Raw genomic sequence first — 9,368 nt, 5'->3', positions numbered from 1 at the left:
AGGGGATTTCAAATTTTTAACTCAAATTCTAATCTTTTTTGGCTATACAAACTAGGAATTGCTTCGAAAATAGCTTTGAGTTAAGAAATATAATAGCAGTTCTAGCTTGAGTTTTCATTTCACCTATCTCTTGCTAACATGATGAAGATGATTTAGCACCTACACGTAAGCACATGAATAGTGGGGTATGTAAACTTGCAACTAATGTGAATACTACTAATCTTCTGGATAATTTAAAGTTATGTATGTGATGAACACAAAAAAATAATAATAATAAATAAATAAATAAATAAATAAATAAATAAAATAAAATAAAATAATGAGTTTATTTTAAGTCTTCTCACTGAGTAACCGGGCCTCTTGCCTGGCAAGCAGCGAGTGTTCGCATAAAAAAGTGAGGATGACTGAGATTAAACTCTGAATGACTAATTCGACCTTGGAGCCTAGTTGACTTGAGTTATTAAGCCTGTTAGGGTGCCTTTACACCTAGTGCCTTGAGCTATCTAGATTGGGAGTCATTGGCCTAACACTCGCTACACGGGTCAGCTAGAAAGCTTAATAAGGCTAGATATTGCACAAGCCATTCTTTTTAGCATTTAGTGTGATTAAAAGTTAAACCTCGGGTGTTCATTACCATTTAACTCTAGAAAATCTTGAAAATTAGAGTGATCATGTTGGAAGTAGGTGAAAGACACTCATTCATATGATACTATCTTGCACCTCACTACATTCTCGATTTGTTAGCAGATAGATGGGATGTAATGAAACTTAAGTTAGAGTTTGCTTAAATATGATAGCAATAAGTCTCTATTGTCCTTGCAATTCTAGGTTCATACAGTAATATTTGTTCAAATTTCGAGTTAAACATTGGAAAACTCTGACTGATGAAGTTTGTGGGTAACTTCACTACAAACCCTCACGAGACAACACTCGTCCACTAGGGTAACCTAGGGGTTTAAAGGCTTGTTGTACGTGCTAAGTGCAATCGTGATGCTCTACGAAAGTGGGTACATATCTTAGTTTTGTGTACTTAGCTTCAATAAAAAAAGTCATGGGTTAGACTACATCTTTTGTGCCCTCATTCTATCGTTTGCTCGTTAATTGCTAGAGACTAGCAATAAGCTAGTTGGGGGGTGTGATGAGAGCACAAAAGTACAATCGTCATACCATCTTAATTAGTATTACAGCTAATCATTAATAATAAAATTAACTAATTAACATTGTATTTGTGTTTGAGTGCAAGTAATCCAAGAAATCCAATAGCATTGGGTTTGAGCCCAATGCCCGGCAGCCCGAGCTCAAGTCAAGCCAGCATCTTCACGTGATGGAGCTCATCCCGCGATGCAGCCAGCTTTCCAGAATCACCTTCCATCCACGCGCTCGTTCCATGCATGTGGCTTCCAGAAGCAACATCCCAAGCCGTCCGTGAGGAGTTTTCCCAACACAACAGATCCCTTCATCCCATCTCAGCGCAACTGTGATTCCAGCCCATTCCAAGCTTCACGCGATGAAGGTCCCAACCGAAGCCAAGCATCCCAGTTCCCAAACTTGTTTCGTCCGGTTCATCTCCATCCATTGCGAACACATCCCAGCCATCCAACCATCAACAGCTCGTGCCAGCCAGCGTGCCAGCAATGCCCGCGTCCTAGATTTCCTTCCATTCCAGCGCGTCCCAACCGCGTCCCAATCCTCCACGCCATCAGCGACGTCCTAGGGACCTCGCAATCAGCCCAGACGTGCCTCACAGCCATCCAGCCAGTTTTCCAATCCTCCACGCCATCAACGCAATCGAAGCAACGTCCCAGGGATTTCTCAATCAGCTGACCTTCACTCACAACCATCCTAGCCAGCTCGCCTTCCATATTCGCCACATCTCCGCGTCCATGCTGTGTCCGCATCTCCAGCACATATCAGCCACGATTCCAGCTCCTCAACCGCGTCTCCAAGGGCCTATAAGAAAAGAAGGAGGCGAGGCAGTTCGAGAAAAGGGGGGAGGAGGGAATTTAGGAGAGAATAATGCCTTGCTCTGTTTTCAATGAAGTTTGAAAACAGAGCATTGTGTTTTTTTGTTAGTTTTAGCTTTCTGTTTGAGTTTTAGTTTTTTTTCAATTGAGAGCATTTTATTTTTTTAATTTGAGTTTTATGAGAGCAATGTGTTTTTTTAGTTTGAGTTTTAATTGAAAGTCTTATGTTGAGAGGTTTTGTTTTAAGTTTTAATTTTAGAGAGTTTTATTTTGGTGGAGAGTTTTACTTTTAAGGATTTTTTTTTATGCTACAATTTTTCTTCTTTTATTCTGTCCTATAGATTCTGTAATTTTTCTTTTATGTAATACATTAAATTTTCTTTTATGCAATTTATGTTCCAGGCTTTGATCTTCTTAGCACTGTTTTCATCCATTTTAATTTATGCCAAAGCTCTTCTTTGATTAGTTAAATATATAAATGCTCTTTGAATCTAAGTATCTTCTTTTTGTTAATTTTAAATTAAAAAAATATTCTCTGGTAAACTAGAGAATCATTTAACATCCTCAAAGTAATGTTTTCTTCTATCATTCAAAAATTGATTTCGAATCCGAGTGAACATTTTAATTTTTAGGCAACTCCAATCGCCTCCCTGTGGATCGACCTCTTACGACCACTATTCTTCGAGTAGAAAAGGTAAGAGTAAAATTAAATTAAACTTTGTTTGTCGATTCTAACAACGATCTGTTTAGCATATTTTTAGGTAAATAGGAAACAGACAACAGGAGCTGTCTAATCTAAAGAGAATTTCAGAAACTTTTTAACCTGATAATCTCTGTGCAACTAGATTAAAAGCCACTAAACCTTCTTTAATTTCAAGATTATAGAGCCAATCCGTTGTGTGGTGTTGATTGTGGTCATCTTGGTCTAGCCCTTCTTCTTCTTCTTCTTCTCTTTTAGGATTTCGTTTAGGAGTCGAGTCTAATTAGTTGTGGATAATGTATGCATGGTAGAAGATCATTAGGGGGAAAGTTAACACCATTTAACCCAGAGGTTGGAAAAAATTATCGTCACATCCAACGAATTATTGATCAACCACCAATCTCTACAATGGATGATCATATTAGAACCCTGAATGAATTATTCGCTCCTGCATCTGTTAGCCAACCTACATGTATAGTGTTGCCAATAAATAACGCAGCCCAATTTGAAATTCGGGCTGTGACAATAAATATGCTACCCAAATTCCATGGGTTTGAAAGTGAACAACCCTACGTTCATTGATGAGAGCACAAAAGTGAAATCTTCATACCATCTTAATTAGTATTATAGCTAATCTTTATTAATAAAATTGATTAATTAATGTTTTATTTGTGTTTGAGTGCAAAGTAATACAAGAGACCCAATAACGCTGGGTTTGAGCCCAATGCTCGGCAGCCCAAGCTCAATAAGTTCCCCAGCGTCCGTGATGAGGCGATCCAACGGTTCCTAACCTAAAATTCCCGTACATCCACGTCTACGGGCTGAAGCAAGTGATTTCCCAACGTCCGCAGCATGGGGGCTTTGAAATTTTCCAACTTCTCAACTGTTCGTGACCTCCCAGAACATTCAACCACGTTTCAACATCCCAGCAATTTCCCAACCGGATCATTCCAAGCCGAGTCCTCCACTTCCTTTACAGCAAATAAATTCCAGCTATCTGAGGAGTCTTCTCAACTTCCCAAAGTTAATGTCTTCCTAGCTTCTCATCCCATCTACCCGTGAAGCATATCTCCAATGAATAGAGCACGCATCGCCCCCGCGTATTCCATGCATCCAAGCAACAGCGGAAGCGTTCCAGCAGCCGAAGAGTCCCAAGCGATTCGACATCATCCAATCCGCATTTCATCCGTGGGTTCTACATTCAAATCCATGCGTTTCAGCTACGTTCCTATCTTCCAAACCTCCACGTGTCTCATCCGCTCCCAGCAGGTTCCTAAGCGTATGCAATAAGTTTCAACCGCGATCCCAGCAGCGTGGCTTTCGGATCTTCCTTGCCGCGCCTTCAACATGCTATAAGAGGGATCAGGGAGGGGCCACGAGAGAGGGAGAGCCGGGGACGGAACAAGGAGAGGAGGGGGAGCCATCTATCTGCATCTCCTCTTCCGATCTTCCCAGTCGGACTTGGGAGCAGAGAAGGCAGCCGGGTTCCATTCGACTCCAAGCTTTTAATCCAGTCGGGCGAGAGAGGAGGAGAGGCCACGGAACCAGGGAAGTCAACATCCACATCTTTCCCAGCCGGGCGAGAGAGGAGGAGAGGCCACGGAGGGGAGAAGGCAGCCGGGAGAGAAAACAGAGTACCCTGTTTTCTGAACCAAAGGAAAAAAAAGGATTTATGTTTATTTTAAGTTATTCTTTGCTAATCCTTTTTATAAAAATGCTTCCATCTCATATGAGTAGCTAAATCTCTTTTAGCTAAGGCTAGGGAAAAGCCTAGCATTTTCTTCATGTATTTTCTTTAATCATCAATGGGATTTTAATGTTTTTGATTAGATTTATGGTGCAGTAGATTTATAAGAATTATTTCAAACTTATATATTTTTTTGATTTGTTATTTCCCCCGGATATAAAAGATGCTTAAAAATCCCTGTAGTTTAAAATAGAATTACTGTAATACTGCCCATAAAACTAAATCTATTTTATTAACGATTAATTGGTATTTCACCGCTTCACTTTCCGATTAGGTCTTTACTCAGATCTAACTGAGATAATAGGTGATTTTAAGAAAAGCATGATGAAGTGCTAGGCTGAATCCTGATGCCTTAGTTATATTTTTGTCAATCCGAATATTATTTAGCATTTAGTTTTTGTTCACTGTCAAATTCCTGTGGATTCGATCTCGGATTCACCGAGAATATTACTTTGCTACACCTATACTTGGGGTGTCCTATATTTAATTTCTCTTTTAAAAGAGCAAGATTAAAATCGTAGCAAGTTTTTGGCACCGTTGTCGGAGATTTGCAACGTGCGAACGAGAACAAGGCTGCAAATTTCAATTTTTTTTTTTATTTCTGGTTCTTCAATTTTTCTCTATTTTTAACACGGCTGAAATTTCAAATCTTTTCAGATTCAAGGACGACACAAAGCGGGGCTAGTAATGAGGAAGATCAAGATCAAATTTTTGGATTTCCGAAGTGAACGAACTCCGGCCGTGAGTATTTAAATTAATTTTTCTATTTTGTTCATACTAGTCCTATTTTTCCTAGATTAGAATTTTACTCTTGTTAAAAAAATTAAAAATTATTAATTAAAATAATAAAAAATAAAAAAATAGCTAGTTTGTTTGATCAACTATTCAAATGCAATTTAATGTCTTGACATAAAAAGTTAAAAATTTTCTTGATTGTTGCATATAGTATAAAGCATTTGCATAAAAAATTCTAAGGGCTGAACCCATTAAAAAGATAAGATCGAGATTTCATCACTCGTCCTTAGTCCAAAAATTATCCCAGTGCATAAATGTCCTAAGCCTAATTAAAATCAACTAGACGTTGGCCCCTAAGGATATTCGAGCTCAATAGGACGAAGACCATCGAAAGTTGCACCAATTTCGCTCTGTGACCCGGTCGATGTCTAGGCAAGCTTTGTCCCTCTAAGTGATTTTAGGGAGATAGTTTCTGTTCGAGGAAAGTGGATTTTAAGTGGGACCTTTGCTACACGCATCGTGACCCCTCCACTTACCTGAGAGCTTACCTGGTCGACTAAGGTTACTAGACCGGATTGGAGGCTTAGGTGTCCTCTTCAAACCAGTTAGGAGCTATCTAGAATTTTTAGGAAAACATTAGAAATTATTGGATGATGTTTAATTTTAATTAAATTTTTGTTAAGGTGTTTGTTTAGATCTCTTTAGGTGGTATTTGTACCAATCTAAATAAATAAATAAATAAATAATAAAAATAAATAAAATAATAATAATAATAATATAGATATATATATATATATTTATTTCAGTATATGCTGTTGTGGGAGAGAGATAAAACGAATAGATTATTTCGAGTTGAATCAAAAGATAAAAATTTAATTATTCAAAATTCAAATAATCAAATAGAAGATAATGGTAGTAATCAGGGAGATAATGAATTTCAAGATGACTTACCTATTAGAATGCTTCGTGATTATCTACAACCCACTAGGACCAGTACCCCATCCTGTATGGTTATTCCTACTATTGTGGGGGCTTTTGACATGAAACCAGGAATAATCCAATTACTCCCAAAGTTTCACGGACTTGATTCTGAAAGTCCCTATTTGCACCTGAAAGAATTTGATAAAGTGTGTTCAACACTTCATTTCAATGATGTCACTGAAGAGGTAGTTAAGCTTAAGTTATTTCCATTTTCTTTAAAGAAAAAAGCTAAGTCATGGTTACACTCCTTAAGGCTTAGGACCATAGCTACCTGGCAAGAAATGACAAGAGAATTTTTAAAGAAATTCTTCCCAACACATAAAACAAACACACTTAGAAGAAATATCATGAACTTTGCACAAAAAAATGGAGAAACATTTTTTCAGTGTTGGGAAAGATTTAAGGACCTTCTGCTTGCTTGCCCACATCATGGATATGAAATTTGGAGGATCATTAGTTTCTTTTATGATGGTTTATCCTCCAATATGATGTGTAACCGGTGAACTCATGAGTAAGGAACCAAATGAAGCCTGGGATTATTTTGATCTTTTAGCAAAAAATGCACAAACTTGGGATACAACAGATAAAAATGAAAAATCTAAAATAGCACCTAATGCAAAAGGAGGAATATATCTTATTAAAGATGATAATGATGTCAATATAAAAATTGCTAATCTAACTAGGAAGGTTGAAGCCATAGAATTAAGCAAGGCCAATATAGGAAAAGCACAAACTATTGTTGACAGTATATGTGGAATTTGCGAGAGTAATGCACATGTGACCAAGGATTGTCCTACAATCCCTGCTTTTCAAGAAGTGTTGCATGATCAAGCAAATTTCACCAATACTTATAAAAGACCATTTTCAGAAACATATAATCCTAATTGGCGAAACCATCCTAACTTTAGTTGGAGACATAGACCCACTGCCAATGAATCTCAAGGAAATTATGTTCCTACTCCTTATGTGCCACCACATAGGAAATCCCTTGAAGATACTTTGCAAACCTTCATGCAAGGGCAGACTCAAATAAATCAGAATACAATGCAATCACTCCAAGAACTTAAAAATTCTGTAGGTAGAATTGAGGCTCAACTCAATGCTAGGGAAAAAGAGACATTTCCAGCCCAACCTCAATCTAACCCAAAGGGTCAACATGAGGTCCATGAAGCAAGTTCTGAAGGGAATTTTTTTCGAGTTGTCCGATAAAATCGAACGCCAGGCATGAAAATCAGTTTTAAAATTTTATTTATAATATTTATAAATATTAAACATAACTTTTATGTAAAACATACCTCGATGTCGCAGCAGAAGTTGATCGAGGTAGGGCGGATCTAGATTTTGAACGTTGCTTCGCGAGGCCTAGATCTGCAGGCCCTCTACTTCGTGCGCACGCCAAACTTCGTAGGAAGGTAGGATGGTGTCTGTATATTGCAAAACCGGTTTTTGCAAAAAGGTCCCTAGAAGAAAACACTTTTTTTTCTTTTCTTCTTCTTCTTCCTTCTCTCCCATATCTTCACTGTACGCCCGTGAGCTCGGACGCCGATCACAAAGGAGAGGAAGAAGAGGACATGTCGCTGGATCTGGATGCTTACCACCGGAGAGAGGATTGAGAGAGAAAAACCACTTCTTCTCTCTTCTTCTTCTCCTTCAGAACTCCTGTTTAAGCCTCTCGTTTCGTAACAACAGAGACTTCAATCTTCACTAATCCTCTCTGATTCACTCACAATTCCTCTATTAATCGAGAGGAAACGATGGCCTACTTATAGGCCAATGCTGAGAGGATTTAATTGGAGTAATTGACTGTCTTTACGAATCCATACGTTATGAATTCATAACGTTCGTTTCAAAAACAAACGTGGGGAAAAATAGTAAATCCATCCGATAACGGCTGGATTTCAAAAATCAAATTTAACCGGAATGTAGCCGGTTCAAAACCGGACATTCTGGTCCAGACGGCAGAGCGGCCGGAGGCCAGACGGTGGCGCGGTGTGGAGACGAAGCCAGGAGGAAGAAGGCTCTGTTTTCTCCTCCCAGGCTTTTCTCCATCGCGGCTCACAAAAATCCTTAAGGGTCCATGGGTTAAGGGTCCATGTGAGCTTTGGTCCACGGGTCCATGGGTCCACAGGTTATTAAAAGTTGAATTTGGGTCAGCCGGTTCAATCAAATGGGTTAGCCTAATTGATTCATTTGGTTCTAAACCAAATTGATGGCCCAACTGAATGATTTTTGACCCGAAAAAATTCCACATGAGTCCGACTCATGGGAGGTTCAATTGGGTCCCGTCTTGGCTCAATCCAAGTCCGACTTAGATCAAAACAAATACGGAATTAAATTCCAATTAATTTATGATCGAGCCCAATTACACTAATTGAGACCTAATCAAATCCAATCTCAACAATTGAGTCATGATCATGTTTAATTACATTAATTGAAACTTGATTGACCCTGAATACAGACTTAATTAGTTATTCATCCATGAAATTTAGCATGTACCTCATGTTCAGTGCTAGCTGAACATAGATAGAATCAAATTCCAAATGACCCACAATTTAATTCTTAATTAAATTGGGTCAAGACCTTCCTACTTAGCTTGACTAATGTGCGTGAGTCCGATAGGTTCGAACACTAAGCCAGTAGTACATGGACTACTCCATGCACTAATCGAGGTGACCATCTAGCAATGATACCCGACGTCCGGATAGGTCGAATATGCAAAGCAACATTCAAGAACCTAAACGTATGGTTGTTGCATAATTCATCCCTATGACCATCGATGCTCAAGATGACCTCAGAGTGGACTGTCGACCTCTGGGTCCGGTCATCCATAGTGTATTTCAAAATAATCAAATCAAGTGACCTATCACTTGGTTTACCCTGGCCTAGGTTTTACTGAATTGAAATACAGTGAGACATCAACTCCTATAATCTGGAGCGGTCAATCCCATCTTGACTCATACACAGACTTCGCGAGTACTTGACTACACCCAGCATCCTTCCAATCCCTGAATTAGAAATTCAGGTCATCCAGTGCCTAAGTACAATGAGTTACTTGCAAGTCACCGTGACAGTCTCAGGTCTAAGGGGTACTTATGTTGGGAATTGTGTCCCAAAGCCAATTTATTAGTTGTAAGAAATTGAATTATGTATATATTTTATTAAAATGAATAAAAATTTATTCTGGCAATTTTTTATTCATCACAAGTGTTGCATCTTCAAATTGAACTCCTGTGTATTGTGA

General features: G+C 38.6%; 1 non-coding gene across 1 annotated transcript; it reads right to left on the bottom strand.

Moving 5' to 3' along the window:
* Nucleotides 1-6,456: 6,456 nt before the first annotated feature.
* LOC120106256 (small nucleolar RNA R71) lies at nucleotides 6,457-6,563 on the bottom strand. Its single transcript, XR_005508454.2, has one exon. It is a non-coding gene; the product is annotated as a small nucleolar RNA R71 (small nucleolar RNA).
* Nucleotides 6,564-9,368: the final 2,805 nt, after the last annotated feature.

This window comes from Phoenix dactylifera, chromosome 6 (genome assembly GCF_051530095.1).
Source record: "Phoenix dactylifera cultivar Ajwa chromosome 6, Ajwa_hap1_PhDact_Kaust_v1.1, whole genome shotgun sequence".
Lineage (NCBI taxonomy): Eukaryota > Viridiplantae > Streptophyta > Magnoliopsida > Arecales > Arecaceae > Phoenix > Phoenix dactylifera.
Note: the sequence above shows the minus strand (reverse complement) of the source record. Positions and strands in the feature narration are given on the sequence as shown.